Here is a 5,600-nt window from a genome sequence, read left to right as displayed (position 1 = left end):
CGAATTCCATTTGGAATAAGAACTAACCTATACTATTATTAAGAACATTAAATTAATAATGAATCGCATTTCAATAAATGTTTAACCGGATTCTGCCATACAATTCCATTTTTTCATGATTGATTTTTATTTAAATGAATAGGGATGGGCCGGACAAGTACTTTTAACACATATTTAAACATAATTTTTACTTGTTATTTGATTCATTTGACACTTTAAAAAATAGATACAGATTAGTTTTTGTTTTAATATAATGTTTTTTCAAGATTTGTGAAATTTTTTTCGAATTGTTCTGTATTTTTTTTTATCAAATAATTTTTTTTACAATTTTAAAAAAAATTTTTTTCAAGTTTTTTTTATGGATGGTATGTTCTATATAACAAACACTCGCGAACCGATTGCGATGAGCGTAAACTAACCCACATGGTTTTCACAAAACTTACATAACATTTTTTTTTTATAGTCATATAAGAATTTTGAATCGAATTCATACAGCTCGCACTATTTCTCTGAAATTTTATCATTCAGATCACTGTTGCTATTAATTTGCTCATGCCATCAAAAACTGACAGATGGATGTATTATATATCACGTCAAAGTTACTATATTTCTGGTTTTCGTAATACTGTATGACACCACATACCACTAATTTTAATAAAATAAATACATATTTAACACTTTATTAGATGAAAAATATTTTTTTGTCACCCCGCACTTCGTAATGTCGAAAATCCGTTTGTTATAACATCAATAACTGACGGCTGACTGATGGCCTTGTATATATATTCATAAACTGTATTCCGCTGGAACAGTACAGCAAGTGTCCTGACCAATCACAACTCATTATTTCTGTAGCCGGGATCCCGGGACCCGAGCTTCCATAGAAATGGGTTATAGCTGGTATCAAGAGGCCTTTGATGGTGTTCTGTACAGACACAGTAAATCCATAGATGTTTTAGTAACTTTTGCATAATCTTGAGCCCGTGCAAAGTTTTTTCTCAGTAATTACACCACCGATCGTATTGATTTTGGGCGCAATCGAAAGAGAATTTCTTAATTAGCTGAAAGTTCAATTTTCAAATTGCGACATAACTCCTGAGCTTCGCAATTCAAGAAAATGACATGTCAATTTTACCCCCACCACTGAAATTCATTTCATTCAGAGATAATATAGTCTCGGCGAGAGCCTCGGGCCAGCAGACGACAGGGCTGTCAATGTACTTGTCCCGAGACTCTACCGAGTCTCTTGAACGCTTGAAATTGAATTTGAATTCGATATGCTTTTATTATGGATATGCTACTTTCTAATAAGCTTTGATTGTAAACAACTTTTCTTGCACGTTTACGAACAAAATCCAGCACTCGGCGATCCCATAACTATAGAAGGCCATTTATAAATCCATCGAATCACAAATTGGATAAACTTGGAGCTGCGCTCATCAAATTCCAAGGGAATCTCGAGGAGGCTATTGAAACCGGTGTCGCAATTCTGCTCTGTCTTTGATTTCAAATCTAATTTTGATTTTAATTCTACAATAATTGAACATTTTGTGTGTTTTTGCTAATGTAAAATTCGTTTTCCAGCTACAAGCGAAGGATCAATACTGATGTTCGATGGCGAGGAGCTGTGCATGATAGAGTTAGATCAGAACGCCAAAACACTTACAATTAGCAACTTGCGCCCAACAGCTAAGAAGAAACAGCCGACTAGAGCTCGAAGAAAAATTTTGGTCCTGCACTCGAGAAGAAAAGGCTGCACACACACATACAAATAAAAACATACACGTGAGCTAGATACTAGATCGTAGAGAATTATAGTTTTTTTTAAATGAAAATGTTTTAAAACGGCAAAAAAAATGGGAAAAAACTGTTTGGAAAAAAATTATGAATCTTTTAGAGTCATACATTTTTTTCTGAGATAATATCAACTTTACGATGAAATTTTGTAGAACAAAAAGCGTTGGGAATCATTTAAAAAATACGAGGGGGTTTTTCGGAATTTTTTCCATTCCTTTCAAGTTCAGAAACTTCTAAATCGCTTTGAAAATTCGAGAAAAACTCACTCGTATTTTTTGGATGGTGCTAAACACTTTTTGTCTCATACGATTTTATCTTCAAGTTAATAATACTCGAGAAAAAAAATTAAGTCACTCGAATGGGCTCATAATTTTCTTTCTCGAAAATTATTAATTTTACGATGAAATCTCATAGGGCAATAAGTGTTTATAATCGTTCAAAAACTACGAGTGATTTATTCCTGAATTTTCTAATCTATTTTGAAATTTTGGAATTCTCTACAAGTTTTAAAACAGCAAAAAAAATGGGAAAAAACTGATTGGAATTTTTTGTATGATTCCCAACACTTTCTGTTCTACAAAATTTTATCATAAAATTGATGTAATCTAAGAAAAAAAAATTATGAACCTTTCAGAGTCACATAATTTTTTGTTCCTGGACAATAACAACATAGAAAAAAGATTCAGAACCAGGAAAAAAATCCTATAGAAATAATAAACGAAAAATTGAAAAGTTAAAAAAATTCAACAAAAATTAAAAACGATCGAAAAAAATTCTATAAAGAAAAACTAAAAAATTTTCAAACAAAATCATAAATATTAAACAAATTGAAAAATGTACTATCCAAGTTACATGCAATATAAAAATGTATGATATCAATTGAAGGCCAAGTTTTTATTGATCATTTGGAATATTTACCCAACAAATCAGAAACTTTGATTGAAAAAATGACGTTTTATGCATAGGAGTCACTAATCATTCATAATAATTATTTTCGAGGAAAAACAAGCTCATGAAGCAAAAGTTATAAAGAAAGTTACGTGCAGTACTAAAATTGATTATATCCATTCGAGGCCAAGTATTTATCAGTAATTCGAAATATAATCTCCAGCAACAAATAAGTGTTGAGAATCCTCATCGGGCTCAGAACGTTTCATTGAAATTACTAAAAAATTAATAGAAATAAAAAATTGCAGAATCTTCCTTTTGAATAATAAGAACGATGGCAACCTTTTTTTTAAACCAGTGAAAACCAATGAAAATCGGTAAAAACTCACATGAAAGTCATTCGTTACTTCAAGAAGGTACACATTTTAAAGAATCGATTCCCCTCCGATTTCCAGGATCGCCTGGTGTTATTCACAACATTCAACTTCGATTGGATCGGTACAAATTATGTTCAAATACGTCTTAAACGTACTTGTCCAGCCCATCACTTTTTATTCGAATTGCTCATTCAAAAAAGAAAATCAGGGCTCTTCTATGATCACAAATATAATAAAATTTATAGAAATAAAAAGAACATCTCCACGTAATTTGAACTTGACTGTTCTCAAGTTCGTATTGCAATAATAGCAATTTCCACTTCACATTCCCTTCAGTGAACACATACCATTCGGTAGGAACCAATGAAAAAGATAAATAATAGGTCTCATTACAAGAAATTTTTGAATCTACTCAGCATTGTAATGTTTTTTTTTCGATAGTCACGCACACATTTTGATAAATATCACGAGTCAAGTATGACACGCGCGATTCCTGCAATTCCTGGAGAAAAATGATTCTGTTCTGAATGATAAGTCCATATAATATAAATAGATTAATCAATTTCGTATTTGATTTTCGTTTCATTCCAACAAGAGCGATTCCTGTAATTCGAAGGAAAATTATTTTTTCGGCAATTACTGTTCCTTAATATTAACATATGGATTAACTTCGTTTTTGATTTTTTTTTGGAATAAACTATTCGAATAAAAAGTGATGGGCTGGACAAGTACGTTTAAGACGTATTTGAACATAATTTGTACCGATCCAATCGAAGTTGAATGTTGTGAATAACACCAGGCGATCCTGGAAATCGGAGGGGAATCGATTCTTTAAAATGTGTACCTTCTTGAAGTAACGAATGACTTTCATGTGAGTTTTTACCGATTTTCATTGGTTTTCACTGGTTTAAAAAAAAGGTTGCCATCGTTCTTATTATTCAAAAGGAAGATTCTGCAATTTTTTATTTCTATTAATTTTTTAGTAATTTCAATGAAACGTTCTGAGCCCGATGAGGATTCTCAACACTTATTTGTTGCTGGAGATTATATTTCGAATTACTGATAAATACTTGGCCTCGAATGGATATAATCAATCTTACAAGGAACATCACTTTGGTGTCCCCCTCCGATTTTCTTGAAACTGCTGTATGTGAAAGAGCATTCGAAAGTAAGAGACACGTATTTTTTTTTATCGGCGGAAAAACGGTTTTAAGGGGTGAAACCACCCTTGAAAGTAAGGCATGTCAGGGGGTGATTTTGCAGTTTCACCAGCAAGCACTCAACTGATTTTGATAAAACCAAAACCAAAATGTTTCTTATCTGAAGTGATGAAAAGTTCACCCTGTGCACGAAAAAAAAAAAAAAAAACAGGGGGTTAACCACCCTTACATTCTTATATATCTCACGCCACAATAAAAAGGAACGAATATGAAGGAATGAAACGGGTTCTATTTCCATGAAAACATGAAAATAAAGTTCACGTGTTTTTGCATTTTTGCAAAATAGCAGTCTTAAGGGGGTGAACTACCCCTTTTTTGAATTTTCGTACCGTAGGTGGTTTATTTCTGTTTTACATGTTTTTGCTGATTCGAAATATTATAATAGTTTCGAATCAAGATTTTCTGACGTATCGAAGTCAATACAAGACTCTGAATGGGTGAATCTCCCCCACTCGATTTTCCTCTTTATTCGCTATTTCAAAATTTCTCCCTGCATTTCGTTCAATTTGGTTGCTCTGCATCGAAATTACAAATTTAATAATTTTAGGAACATATAAAACTCGTATTGACCTGGATGGTGTCGGTTTGGCGGGGGGGGGGGGGGGGGGGGGGAAGTTCTCACAACTACTTTTTCGGTGATCATAGAAAGCTTGTAAACTGCACGTAAATGAATAGGTACCATGCTACAGATAAAAATGCCTCTATAAAACACTTTCATAACTTTGGCGGAAAAATAGAGGCGTAGACATATGATCCCGGTGTTTGTGCTAGATAAAAATGTTATCAAGTAGTTATGATCACCTGATATTTTTGGCATTCTCACACACCGAATAACATTAGTCATTCCGAATATTCTTGAGTCATGCATCAGATAAAAACGTTATCAGGCATCGTGAGATTAATAAATATTTTTTTCTTTCGATACTTATTTTCGAAGGCGGTAACCATTAGCATTGTACTAGTGCATTTTTGAGTGAGCTCCAAATCGTGCGTGCTTTTTCTGTGCTTTTGGTGTATTGTGCCTACTACTTTTACCAGCATGAAAGTCAACCCAATCAACGTTATCAAATTGTTACTGGCTACATTTGAAGCTATGAACATTGCACAAACTCCTGTTAATAATGCAGAAATAGAGATGAAGGAGAATTTCGAAAAAATTTTAATCGATTCTATGCAAGATTACAACGGGATTGAGATGATACAGGAAGAAACTCTTGATTTTCAAGAACCATTTAAAGAGTTCGAAGCAATTGCTGTTGAAGATATGATATGGCAAAAGGATGATGATGTCGATTCCGACGCTTGTTCTGGTGACGAT

The sequence above is a fragment of the Venturia canescens genome, chromosome 3 (assembly GCF_019457755.1).
Source record: "Venturia canescens isolate UGA chromosome 3, ASM1945775v1, whole genome shotgun sequence".
In the NCBI taxonomy this organism is placed as follows: Eukaryota; Metazoa; Arthropoda; class Insecta; order Hymenoptera; family Ichneumonidae; genus Venturia; species Venturia canescens.
Note: the sequence above shows the minus strand (reverse complement) of the source record.